Source organism: Glycine max, chromosome 14 (assembly GCF_000004515.6).
Source record: "Glycine max cultivar Williams 82 chromosome 14, Glycine_max_v4.0, whole genome shotgun sequence".
In the NCBI taxonomy this organism is placed as follows: Eukaryota; Viridiplantae; Streptophyta; class Magnoliopsida; order Fabales; family Fabaceae; genus Glycine; species Glycine max.
The window spans coordinates 31,526,383-31,541,305 of NC_038250.2; positions in this window are offsets into that span (position 1 = coordinate 31,526,383).

Consider the following 14,923-nt stretch of genomic DNA (forward strand, 5'->3'; position numbering starts at 1 on the left):
AGTGATCCTAGGTCATTTCTCAGTGAGCAATGATCAACCAAACATTCATAACATATGTTAATCAAATAGTAACGGAGTGGGGGGGGGGGGGTTGTTTTTTTTTTTTTTAATTTAAACAACAATCAAACTTGAATAAGAAAATAACAGAATTAAAACATGTTGTTTCCCCTTGATTCAAAAGCAAGTCTCTTATCCTAGGTTACGAGAATTTATCCCTAATCAGTTCAACCACTTAATCCAACCCGAAATTAATTGACTAAGCAAAAATTAACATAAGACTGTCATTATGTGATTAAGCAATAAATACACCAATTAATCCCTCTCACATGTCCATTAAGCATGAACGAAACTGATCATTAAGCATGAATGTAAATTACGCACAAAGACAATTAATCAAGCATTAAGCATGCATGGATTAATAGCAACAAATACAGAGCAATTGGTGAAGGGGAAAAACTGATCAGAATTCAATAGTAATAACAAAACCTCAAAGAGAGTTGTGCTTGATCCTCAAGAGAAAACAATACTGGAGACTCAGCCTTCCATTAATCAACAGAAACGAAAATGAATTCAAGGGCAGAAGCAGAAAATGAAATTGCAAATTGAAGTAGAAAGCAAATTTTGATTGCTACGTGAACAGTGCGCGTGTGTCATACCATAATTTCGTTCGGGGATTATTACTTGATGACATGCAACCTTTGATTGGCCATTTCAAGATACTTGGCACCCTTTGTTGCACAATATGTAAGTCCCGAGACGCACCGGAAATCAAAAGGAGGTGTTTTTGCGCAATCCGTGAGTTTCCATAACTCCTTCGAAAGCTAAAAAAGAGTAAATAAATGATCCGTGAGGATTCGTAACCTTACGGAAAGAAAATAGGTGTCGTTACGAAATTCGTAAAGTTTCGTAACGTTACGGAAAAAGAATCACCAAAAAACAGTAAAGGGGAGTGTATTTAGTAAAATGGGGGTGCAAATAGTAATGCTCGAATCTGGGCCCTTCTAGGGGTTTCTGGGCAATTTCTTGCTTAAAGTGGAAGCAATCTAGCTCGCCTGGGCGAGCTAGGTGGCAACCACCTCTCCCGTTTTGTTAAAAGATGGGATTCTGGGGCTTCCGGGACACCCGTAATGCTTCTGTAAAATTCCCATAACTCTAAATAAGCATATTTCACTTAATACGGGTAAGAGGGAAGAGAAAAAAAAGAAGAAAATCAAGTCCTATATGCTTCCGTAACTTTTCCGTAAATTACGAAAGAAGAGGGTGAACTTATCAAAATTGGGTGGTGCTAATAGCAATTTCGAAATTTTGAATTGGGCAACCTCCTCCCCCTTTTTCCTATAAATAGGCTGAAGGGGGCTGTTCTAAGGATCCCGGATCCCCCTGGTGATGTATTTCAACTGTTTTGGGTGAAAAAAATTGTTTCCGTGAAGAAAATCCAAGCCGAGGTGCTTCCGTAACGCTTCCTAGATGTTTCCGTAAGCAAATCCGTGATGGTTTACCTCCGTTATTCACCGTTCTTCATTCGTTCTTCGTTCTTCAACGGGTAAGTTTCCAAACTGAGCTTTTCAATTCATTCTATGTACCCGTTGTGGTCCCCATTTATTTCATGCACTTTTATTCTCATTTTCGTTTACTTTCTGTACCCCCTTTTGACGTACTTCAGTCATTTATTTAAGTAATCTCTCGCCTAATCAAAAAATAAAATAAATTTTCACCGATCATTTGATTTGTAATATCCGTTAATTTCTGTTAAAATGAATTCCGACCGTTCGGTCGTGCCGTAACCACGTTGGAAATAAAAAAAGAGGTAAAATAATAATATAATAAAAAAAAAAATACCTTTTAGCAAAATGAAGCGAAAAAATCAATCGGACGTTTTCTCTTTGGGATTTCTCATTCTTAATTGAATTGACTAATAACTAAAGTGAAACTAAGGCTAAAATCAACCCGCCAAGTCAAGCTCGTCCACAAAAAATCACTAAAAAAGGATTTGAAAGTTTATTATCTCAGTTTTTCTTACCAAGTAAAAAAGGATCATTTTTAAGGTCCAACGCCTTAAAATGATCACCTTCCAAGTAAAAAGAATCGCTTGATTCATTCTCAAGAAAGAATTACGTAGGTCTGATTTCCTCTTCGATGGAGGGTACGTAGGAGCAAAAGCTCCGCTTTTGTCGACCTCAAAAAATAAAAAGAAATAAAAGGTAAGATAACACAAATTCATAATTCTAAAAAATAGGTTGTTGTCCTTTGAGACAAACGTGAGAGGTGCTAATACCTTCCTCAAACGTAAATACAACTCCCGAACTTAGAATTTTCGTTTTGACCGGTTTCCTTCGGGTTTTCCGACGTTTTCCACAAATAAAAGTTGGTGGCGACTCCGCGCATCTTTCCTCCTTTGGAAAGCGCACCCGTGAGCCTCGCCTCGCTCGCCCGCAAAAGGGCATGTTGCGACAGTTGGCCACTCCACTGGGGACTTTTTGTGAGTTAGGCCTATTTTAAAGAATTGTGGAATTGTGAAACTTTGTGTGTGCATTTTGTTGAACTGTGTAAAATGTAAATAACTGTTGTCTATTTCGCATTCTTTACACTGTATTCTAAGCACCCACGGGTTTGAGTAAAAAAGGGGCCCTATACCCGGGTTCATGGGAATTTAAGGAGTGAAGGTGAATCTATCATCATGCTAGGTCTCCGACTTGCTTGATAATAGTGAAATTTCCAGGATGTCACATAATTCCCCATGGAAGGCATGAAGAGGATTCCTGTTTGTTGCATCCCGGCGAGCTACATAACATGGAAACATGTTTAGCAGTGGAGGACCTTTTGCAACAGATGATAGATCAAGGCCGACTGGAAGTCGGCGATGGGGGGAGTGAAGAGCAACATATATTTATGCAGTCCACAAATGAGAGAAGTTTTGGAAGGCCTAAGCCTTTGGTGGTATATTTCACCAAAGACATAGCTCCCCAAAAGCCCCGATACCCCTCGATAGTTAAACTTGTTCCGTTCCCATACCGAAACAGCCACGCAGTCCCGTGGAGGTATGCACCTCAAAGTGAAAGGAAGGAAGAGGCCACCGACATCAGCTCGTTGTCAGCCAAGGTGACCAATATCACAGGGCTGAGCGGCGTGACCCGCAGCGGTTGCGTGTTTGCACCCCCCAACCTACCGACACAACCCGCAAACGTTAAAGGGAAGGCAAAGATAGTGGAAGAACAAAATGACAAAACGAACCTCACTCCGAACAAGGATATTCTAGTGACAGGTCTTCCGGAGAAAAGGGATGGTTGTGGCAATAAGGAAGTATCGCTAGAGGAAGCATGCGAGTTCCTCCGCATTATTCAGCAAAGCAAGTTCAAGGTCATTGAGCAGCTCAACAAAACCCCGGCCAGGGTCTCTCTTTTGGAATTACTCATGAGCTCTGAGCCTCATCGAGCTTTGCTAGTAAAGGTCTTGAATGAAGCTCATGTGGCCCAAGATATCTTTGTAGAAGGCTTTGGAGGACTCGTCAATAATATCACTGCCAACAACTATCTCGCCTTCACCGAAGAAGAGATCCCTGTCGAGGGGAAAGGGCATAACAGGGCTTTGCATGTATCAGTCAAATGCATGGACCACGTCGTGGCTAAGGTGCTCATCGATAACGGTTCTAGTTTAAACGTAATGCCCAAAAGCACATTGGAGAAATTACCATTTAATGCTTCCCATCTAAAGCCAAGTTCCATGGTGGTCCGTGCCTTCGACGACTCCCACCGAGAGGTTAGGGGGGAGATCGACCTCCCTGTACAGATAGGCCCCCATACCTGTCAGGTTACCTTTCAAATAATGGATATTAACCCGGCTTACAGCTGTCTTTTGGGATGCCCGTGGATCCACTCAGTGGGAGTCATTCCCTCTACACTCCACCAAAAATTGAAATTCGTAGTAGAAGGGCATTTGGTTATCGTGTCGAGCAAGGAAGACATCTTGGTGAGTTGCTCGTCCTTTATGCCATATGTGGAAGTCGTAGAGGAGTCATTAGAAACTACCTTCCAGTCTTTTGAGGTAGTAAGCATTGCCTCCGTAGATTCCTTCTCTAGGCAACCTTGCCTGTCCGATACGGCAGTAATGGTGGCCTGGGTAATGTTGGGGAATGGTTACGAGCCCAGAATGGGTTTAGGCAAGAACAACGACGACAGAACCAGCTTGATAAGCGCCAGAGGAAACCGTGGGAAGTTTGGGTTAGGCTATAAACCCACACAAGCGAACATAAAGAAAAGTGTTGCGAGAAGAAAGAGCGAAAGTCAAGGCTCGCAATTGGGATGAAAAGTCGAAGGGGGCCCGCCCTGCCACATCAGTAGGAGCTTTATAAGTGCGGGTTTAGGACACGAAGGCCAAGTCGTTGCAATATGTGAAGATGATTCTCGGAGTGGGTCGGATTTGGTACGACCATGCCCTCCTGGTTTCCGACTAGGAAATTGGTGAGTGGAGGAGCGCCCGGGCTTTTAAACTCTTTGTAACCCTTTGTGGCTTTTAAACTCTACGATTGGGCCTAGGCTTTAGAGTTTCCTTTTGTTAAGGCATTATGTCTTTTGTTCCTGAATTTATAATATAAAGATCTTTCTTCATCTGTTCCTACGTCTCTACCCATTCTTATTCATTTGCATGTTTATTTCTTTACATTTAAAATGCCAGATTCGACGACGAGTCCCTCGAAGGTACTAATATCTGGGACCCGACCATCGATTTCGACCAAGAAACGGATCAGACAGAGGATGAAGAGGACGAAGATGTGGGACTTCCCCCGGAGTTGGAGAAGATAGTCGCTCATGAGGACCAAGAAATGGGGCCTCATCAAGAAGAGACGGAACTAGTGGACTTAGGAACCGGCAGTGGGAAAAAAAAAGTAAAGATAGGCACGGGTATGACCGCACCCATCCATGAAGAATTGACAACCCTGCTAAAAGACTACCAAGACATCTTTGCTTGGTCGTACCAACATATGCCCGGTTTGAGTTCTGACATCATACAACACAGATTACCTCTAAATCCTGAGTGTTCCCCGGTGAAACAAAAACTGAGGAGGATGAAGCCCGAGACATCCTTGAAAATAAAAGAAGAGGTAAAGAAACAATTTGACGCTGGTTTTTTGGCTGTCGCTCGGTACCCAGAATGGGTTGCCAACATTGTACCAGTCCCTAAGAAGGATGGGAAGGTGCGAATGTGTGTGGATTATCGGGACCTGAATCGAGCCAGTCCCAAAGACAATTTTCCTCTACCGCACATCAATATCCTCGTGGATAATACGACCAATTTCACTTTGTTTTCCTTCATGGATGGGTTCTCCGGTTACAATCAAATAAAAATGGTGTCGGAGGATATGGAGAAGATTACCTTCGTCACCCTTTGGGGGATGTTCTATTATAAGGTGATGTCCTTTGGACTCAAGAACGCCGGGGCAACTTATCAACGGGCTATGGTGGCTTTGTTCCACGATATGATGCACCGAGAAATTGAGGTCTATGTAGACGACATAATTGCCAAGTCTAAGACCGAGGAGGAACACCTTGTCAACCTGCGGAAGTTGTTCGAAAGGCTTAGGAAATATCAATTGAGGTTAAACCCCGCTAAGTGCACCTTCGGGGTCAAATCAGGGAAATTGCTAGATTTCATCGTGAGCCAGAAAGGGATAGAGGTGGACCCCGAAAAAGTGAAAGCCATCCTTGAGATGCTGGAACTCCGTACCGAGAGGCAGGTCCGAGGTTTCCTGGGACGTTTGAATTATATTGCCAGATTCATATCACAGTTCACCGCTATCTGTGAGCCGTTGTGCAAACTCTTACGCAAAAACCAATTCGTCCGCTGGAATGAGGATTGTCAAGAGGCATTTGGAAGGATCAAAAAGTGTCTCACAAACCCTCCCGTGCTTATGCCGCTGGTACCCGGAAGGCCTCTCATCTTGTATATGACGATTTTTGGACGAGTCGATGGGATGTATGCTGGGGCAACATGACGAGTCCGGGAAGAGAGAGCGTGTTGTCTACTACTTGAGTAAGAAGTTCACGACCTGTGTGATGAATTACTCCCTACTCGAAAAAAATGTGTTGTGCTTTAGTCTGGGCGTCCCACCGTCTAAGACAATACATGCTGAGCCATAACACCTGGTTGATATCCAAGATGGACCCGGTTAAGTACATCTTTGAGAAGCCTGCTCTCACAGGACGGATCGCCCGGTGGCAAGTTTTGCTATCCGAGTTTGATACAATCTATATCACCCAAAAAGCGATAAAAGGAAGTGTCTTGGCAGATTATTTGGCTCAGTAGCCTCTCAATGACTATCAGCCCATGCATCCCAAATTCCCGGATGAGGACATCATGGCCTTGTTTGAGGAAAAGCTAGACGAGGACCGGGACAAGTGGACTGTGTGGTTTGATGGAGCGTCAAACGTTCTAGGCCATGGCATTGGAGCAGTATTGGTCTCTCTAGACAATCAATGTATACCTTTCACAGCTAGGCTGGGGTTTGATTGCACCAACAATATGGCTGAGTATGAAGCGTGTGCCCTGGCCGTCCAGGCGACGATTGACTCCAATGTCAAGCTACTCAAGGTGTACGGGGACTCAGCACTGGTGATCCACCAGCTGAAAGGGGAATAGGAAACTTGAGACCCCAAGTTGATACCTTACCAAGCCTATATCAAGGAGTTGGCTGGTTCCATTGATGAGATCTCCTTCCATCATGTTCCCCGAGAGGAAAACCAGATGGCGGATGCGCTTGCCACTTTGGCGTCCATGTTCCAGCTAACACCGCATGGGGACCTACCGTACATTGAGTTCTGGTGTCGTGGCAGACCCGCGCATTGTTGTCAGGTAGAAGAAGAGCGGGACGGTAAGCCTTGGTATTTCGATATCAAGCGATATGTTGAAAGCAAAGAGTACCCATCGAAGGCTTCCGACAACGACAAAAGGACATTGAGGAGATTGGCGTCCAATTTCTTTATGAGCGGAAGCATACTATACAAGAGAAATCATGACATGAATCTCCTGCAATGCGTGGATGCCAAAGAGGCGAATCACATGATTGAGGAAGTCCACGAGGGTTCGTTTGGAACCCACGCCAATGAGCATGCTATGGCCAGGAAGATCCTTAGAGCACGTTATTACTGGCTCACCATGGAAAGCGATTGCTGCACCCATGCAAGGAAATGCCATAAATGTCAAGCGTTCGCGGACAATGTCAATGTTCCGCCACATCCTCTAAATGTCATGTCCGCCCCTTGGCCTTTTTCCATGTGGGGGATAGACGTCATAGGGGCCATCGAACCCAAGGCTTCGAACGGTCATCGCTTCATTCTCGTGGCGATAGATTATTTCACCAAATGGGTCAAAGCGGCTTCCTACACCAATGTCACGAGGAGTGTGGTGGTCAGATTCATAAAGAGGGAGCTGATTTATCGGTACGGACTCCCTAGGAAGATCATTACTGACAATGGCACCAATCTGAATAACAAAATGATGCAGGAAATGTGCGTGGATTTCAAAATCCAGCATCACAATTCCACGCCCTACTGACCAAAGATGAACGGAGCCGTGGAAGTAGCCAATAAGAATATTAAGAAAATTATTCAGAAGATGACAGTGTCGTACAAAGATTGGCATGAGATGTTGCCTTTTGCCCTGCATGGATACCGAACTTCGGTACAAACTTCTACTGGGGCAACACCGTACTCCTTGGTTTATGGAATGGAAGCGGTACTCCAGTTTGAGGTAAAGGTCCCTTCCCAGAGGATACTAGCGGAATCAGGCCTAGAAGAATCAGAGTAGGCTCAAACACGTTATGACCAACTCAACCTTATTGAAGGTAAGCGCTTGACGGCCATGAGCCATGGCGCCTGTATCAACAAAGAATGAAGAACACGTTCGACAAGAAGGTGCGCTCGCGCAAGTTCCTTGAGGGGGACCTTGTGCTGAAAAAGATGTCCCACGCTGTTAAAGATAATCGAGGGAAGTGGGCCCCGAACTACAAAGGGCCTTTCGTTGTAAAAAGGGCTTTTTCTGGAGGGGCCTTGGTGCTTACCAACATGGATGGCGAGAAGCTACCTTCACCCGTGAACTCTGATGTTGTCAATTTTGGATCGAGTGGCCTCAGAATAATTAAGAAGGGGGGGTTGAATTAATTATTCCTAAACCTTTACTAATTAAAAAATTACTCTTCTAAGGCTTTTACTAAGTTGTTAAGAGAATAAGGAGTAGAAGAGAAACTTAACAGAAAGTAAAAGTGGAAATTAAAATGCACAGCGGAAAGTAAAAGAGTAGGGAAGAAGAAGACAAACACACAAGAGTTTTTATACTGGTTCGGCAACAACCTGTGCCTACATCCAGTCCCCAAGCGACCTGCGGTCCTTGAGATTTCTTTCAACCTTGTAAAAATCCTTTTACAAGCAAAGATCCACAAGGGATGTACCCTCCCTTGTTCTCTTTGAACCTAGTGGATGTACCATCCACTAGAACTGATCCAAAAGAGATGTACCCTCTCTTGTTCTCAGTCAAACCCAAGTAGATGTACCCTCTACTTGTACCACAAAGGATGTACCCTCCAATGTGTTAAGACAAAGATCTCAGGCTGTTAAACCTTTGATACTTTGTGAATGGAGATACAAAAGAATTCTCAGGCGGTTAGTCCTTGAACACTTTTGTATAAGAGAATCGGAAGAATTAAAAGAATTCTCAGATTGTGTCGTTTTGAATTCTTTGACAAGGGAGAAGGGAGACACAAAAGAATTCAGGCGGTTAGTCCTTTGTTCTTTTGGAAAAGGGAGAAGAGAGACACAAAAAGAATTCAGGCGGTTAGTCCTTGGCGAATTCTTTTTGGCAAAGGGAGAAGAGAATGAAAAGATGGATAGCACAAGTTTTCAAGGTTTGGAAAACCAGAAAACTTCATAAAGCTTTTGGTACAAAGAAGAAGAAGAAGTTCAAAGAGATTCAGGGCTTGTAAAATATTGATTGAATAAGTGTATTCAAGATTGAAAGAATGAATTTATTTTCAAAACAAAGCCTTGCTTTTATAGACTCTTCGTGTCTGGTCAAGAAGACCATTTAGAAGAGTTATAACTTTTAGAAAAACTTAAAACCAATTTGAAAAAGTTAAAACCTTTTTGAAGAGTTACATCTTTTGATTTATTCAAAAACAGTCATTGGTAATCGATTACAAAATAAGTGTAATCGATTACACAAAGCTTTTATGTGAAAGGATGTGACTCTTCACATTTGAATTTGAATTTCAACGTTCAAAGGCACTGGTAATCGATTACAGATTTTTGAAATTAATTGGAACGTTGTAAATTCAATTTGAAAACTTTTTCAAAACAATTTTGCTACTAGTAATCGATTACAACAATCTGGTAATCGATTACCAGAGAGTAAAAACTCTTTGGTAAACATGTTTTGAGAAAAATCATGTGCTACTCAATTTTTGAGAAAAACTTTTCATACTTATCTTGATTAAGCCTTCTCTTGATTCTTGAATCTTGAGTCTTGAATCTTGATCTTGATTCTTGAGATCTTGAACCTTGAATCTTGATTCTTGACTCTAAGCTTTCTTCTTGAGTCTTGAATTTTTCTTGATTCTTATCTTGAACTCTTGAATTGTTATTGATTCACTTGAGTTGTTCTTTGATTGATCTTTGATTCACTTAAGTTGTTCTTTGATTGATCTTTGAGCTTTTTGTCATCACCTTTGTCATCATCTTTTGTTATCACCATTGTTATCATCAAAACACCTTTGAATCACCTTTGATTCACCATGAAGCTTTACTTCTACAGTCAAGCGATACTATGCTTAGGATCTGGGGCAATTGAGGAAGTTGCTGCATGTTCTTTTATTTTTGTGTGTTCTTCTTGGTTTCCCCCAGGGATTCCTGTGCGCTGTAATTTTCTCGTCACAGTCTTTTAAAAGGAGAAAATATGCGATTGAGGCTTCAGTCCTCACTTTGTGCTTTAAACCATGTACAATTTTTGATAACATTGAGCCTTTTCGTTCAATCCATGGGATGCCCCAAGCACTTAATTAAAACTGAACCTGATCAGCTTTCACTAAAAGGATTATTGCATTTGAAAATGCTCATGCATACGCATACGCATGCATATTTTGTTATCTTATGACAGAAGCAGAATCGTCTTAGGTAGTGGTCAAATGCTAGGAAGGGGCTAAAAGCAGAAACCCATCAAGGTAAAACGGTAACGCGGCCACGGTTTGCTGCGCAATGTCATTTCCTACTTTCAGGTACTTAGGGACGGACGCAAGTAGAGGCTAGGATCACGATCAATAGATCGTCACCACATGCCCAGCACTGGACAAGCGGGAAGTGCAGCTGAGGGATAGCCGAGTATCCTTTAAACTCCCATTAATTATTGTTAAGGTGTCTTTAAGGTAAGTATCGGATGTCTCATCTACCCTTAAAGGGGTTCGAGTAAGCGAACGCCGACCCGTAGAGAGCCATACTTATGTCATCCCTAAAAAGAAAATGCAGGTTAGCTCACCTGGGCGAGCACCCCCTGCACGAAAATGGTTAAAAAAAGGGGAGGGGGAAGTTTTCTTCACCCAAACACCTTCCCCCTCATTTTCAAAAACACAAAGCTCACGGGAACTACGAAAACAGCAGCCCCCAAGCTTCCATTGTTGAGTTTTTTGCTTCCCTTTTCACGCTTTGTTTCATTCCCAACAGGTAAGTACGTCATTCTTTAGTCCTCTAGCTTTCCATTGATGTATTTTGATGCTTCAAATTGTATGTATTTGCTTGAATCTGAAAACCAATTCATCCTTGAATTTGTGCTTGTTTCATGGGATTGAGGGGTTGTAAGGGATGGCCCTAGGCCTATGGTGCATTCTGAAGCAATTGGGCGTGACACTTTGCCCCCATTCCCCAAATTATCATGGCTAAACATGCGCCCACCAAGTGCTCGGTGAAATGCCTCAATGGCATTTGCGCATGGGTTTGTGAATTTTTGCTTAGGATTTGACTTGTGCATATGTGGCTGCCATTTTTTTGAGTGTTCGGACGACTTGTAGGAGCTAGAATATGTGCCCGAATGTGACTTAGACCTAGGAACCCAAGCTCTTGATTTCAATACAAATGGGCATGAGAGCATGTTGGTGAGGACTTCCCTTTAGGCTAGCTTTTGGTTTGGGCTGCACCTTGATGTTTTCTTTGCGCCTAGATGGTGTGAAGATGTTATTCACCATGTACATGTATATATAGAATAGGTAGCAAGAGACAAATACCCTTCAAATAAAACTTGTATATGTTGAATAGGTGGCCAAGGGCTTTATAAATGTACACGTGTTTGAATGTGGCACGATAATGCTTCCCAAAATGAACATATGATGTGGAATTGCCTTTCAAAGTGTAGATAGATGGCATGAAAATTCCTTTTCAAATAAATGCAGGTGTGTGCATAACATGAAATTGGCTCTCAAATGTGCATATATATATATATATATATATATATATATATAAATGAGAATGAAACAACAAAAAAACCTGTATTAATTTGTATGTTAATTTATGTTAATAAAATACTTCGAATGTGCGTATGTAATTTTTGGTAGCAAAATACTTTGAATACGGACATATGTAATTTTGGCACAATACCTTGAGCATGCATATATGAATTCTTTTCAAAAGAATATGTGTGGGATATAAGTAGCTAGGATATTTTGAATATCCTTGTATATTGATATAGATAGCAGGATATTTTGTGCGTATGCACGTTCATAAATGTTCTTCTTCAGGGAAATGTGTGCACAAGTTTGTTCTAAGTCGAAAAGATTAGTGTGTCGTTTTTGCTTTAAAATAGCATTTCCTTGTAAATTAACTTTCCAAATGCTTGTCCTCGCAGGAAATGGCAACGAAAAAGCTTTCCGCGAAGAGGTCTAGGAGAGACGCCGCGGCTGAAGGGACCAGTGCCGCCCCCGAGTTTGATAGCCACCATTTCTGGAGCGCCGAGCACCAGCAACGCTTCGAGGCCATCAAAGGATGGTCGTTCCACAGAGAGAGGCGCGTCCAGCTCAGGGAGGATGAGTACACAGATTTTTAGGAGGAGATAGCTCGCCGACATTGGACGTCGCTGGTGACTCCCATGGCTAAGTTTGACCCTGAGGTAGTACTGGAGTTTTATGCTAATGCTTGGCCCACAGAGGAGGGAGTGTGAGACATGCGTTCATGGGTGAGGGGTCAATGGATTCCTTTTGACGCAGATGCCCTCAGCCAGTTCCTAGGTGACCCGCTAGTGTTGGAGGAAGGCCAGGAGTGCGAGTTCAGTCAGAGGAGGAACAGGGCCGACGGGTTCGACGAGGAGGCCATTGCCCAGCTGTTATGCACACCGGGGTAGGATTTCGCCCGGACCGCTGCAGGGAGGCGAGTGCGGATCATGCGCACCAGCATGACCACCTTGACCCAGACGTGGATGACATTGCTGCTCAACAATGTCTTGCCTAGCAATCATAACTCCAATCTCCCTCTTCCAAAGTGTCAGTTGGTGTATGCCATCCTGACATGGATGAGCGTCCACGTGGCTTAGGTGATCGCTGACGCCATCTATTTGTTTGCAGGTGCCACCCACCAGGCACCCTCTAGACCCGGATAAGTCTAACAAGGCCCTGGGGTTTCCGGCATTAATCACGGGCCTCTGCCAGTCATTCGGGGTTCCCGTCACCCCTAGTAAGGTGATCCGACCGCCGATCACCCAGGCCTTCATCGAGAAGTATTGCACGCCTAGGCAGGCGCAGGGTGATGCACCTCAGGCCGCAGACGCACCGCCACCACCTTATCAGGCCGATCCCGCTAGATCACTAGGCATGGAGTGTTATCTACAGCACTTGGTTCGCCAGCAGGCGGCCAACCACCGGGGGCAGGTACAGATACATGAGTGTCTCTACTGGTTCAGCCTCAGTCAACAGGGGCAAGGTTTTGCTCCTTTTGCATGCCCTACTCCAGAGCAGTTTAGGGCTGAGGTCGCATGGCCCGGAGATTGGCCCGAGGCCCAGGCAGGGGAGGAGCCTACTGGATCTCCCGGCGATGCAGAGGAGGCCCGTATGGATGAGGAGATAACGGACTTGCTCGGTTTCTTGGGAGGAAGCGGAGCCATGTGACTGAGGTCACCACACCTTTTTATTGACATTTTTCTGTTAGTTTGCTATTGACGTTTTCTGTTATTGTCTATATTGCTGTTGACATTACTATTTTCTGTTTTTGTCCATATGGTTACTAACATTACTATTATTATTTTTCGTTTCTGTTAGAAATTTTTGGCGTTATGGCTCTCAGTTATTTCGTCACTGTTTTTGCGACTTACCATTTCGTGCGTTTACCTTGTGGTTAGACGTAAGTTGGTAGTGTGCGCCCCCGTCCGCACGATCTTTTTTAGAGAGAAAAAGAAAAAAGGGAGAGAAAATGAATAAATGATAATAACCTAAAAAAGAAAAAGGAAAGAAAAAAAAAGAGCAAGCAAGAAAAGAAAAAGAAGGAAGAAAAAATGAAAATAAAAAGTTGTCTAGCCAAAGAACAACATGCTTATGAAAGAAGATAACTTCCAACTTTTCTTTGAAAAATTCACTGATCATAACCAGTTTTTGAAAAAAATGTGTATACACCTAAAGGGTGAATGCTGTGAAAATTTTCTCGAACGCCCAAAAATAGACTCGGATGAATGCACAAGTTGATAAAAGAACATATTTTGGAAACACTGGGTTGACTAAAGTAGAGAAAATGAATCCTGAGCCCTAGTATCACATGACCATAAAAGTTTGATGCTTGAGTGTCCACGTAGGTTCATGCATGACTAGTTTTGCATAAAATTTCCTAATCATCATTGTTGCATTTGTGTCATGGAAATAATGTGAGACATCCCCTTCATCCCTGAACCAAACCAAACCTTGACATATGTCATGTCCAGCCGTTCTACAAGCCTTGAGCCGAAATCCCAACTTACCATAAACCTTGACCGAGGGTGAGAATGTCAATCCTTGCTCTCGGAAGAAAACAAAGAGAAAATTTCCAATCAAAAATTGGAAGAAAGCAAAAGAAAGAAAATTCCCGATCAAGGATCGGAAGAAAACAGAAGAAATATGCAGAAAGGTCTTTGGACCAGACAATATTTGAACAATACAAAATTGTCAACAAGAAAAGAAAGGAAACCACGACCTAAAGTGGTCCTCTTCCTTTGATTGCCAACCAAAATTCTGTGCGTCGGTGACTTGTTCGCCTCACACTAAACAAAAACAGAAAAGGAAAAGGCCAAAAACAATCAAAGCCAAATTTCCTACCAAGAAAACAAACCATTCCCAAGAAAAAGTCCTATTGATCCTTGATCACGCATGTAATCTTTGATTTGATAGGAAATGATTTGCAAAATCAAGTCATGACATATCTATGGTTCGGAATTAGGATGAAACACTTACCCGTGTGAGATTGATACACTTTGAGTGATTTTCTTCTATTTTTGTTGAACCCAGTGTTTCCTCTAAATGGTCATTTAGAGGCGAAATGCTAACGTCCAAAATCTCATTTATGGTTACGAGAAAATTTCATCAGCATAGTCTCCTTCCCCGGTAGACACATTGTTTTTCATCCAAAAAAAAACATGTTGCTCTAATAAGTTGGAAGTTTTGTCTCTTTACTAAATTATGTTCGCATTTTAGTAAAGAAAACACCGAGGCTATTTTAGTCTCACAAGTTATCCAGAACTACGTGGGTCTGAGTTCCTCATTGAGGATACGTAGGAGCAAGAGTCTCGCTTTTGTCGGCCGCCCCACAATCTCTGTCATACTGACCCTGGGGTCATGTGACATGCGGAGACAAATTATGGTCATTCCGCTCACCTTTTCGCCATTCAGACACAATCGTGTCTGATGGCACGCAGAGACAAATTATGGTCATTCTGTGCCCTT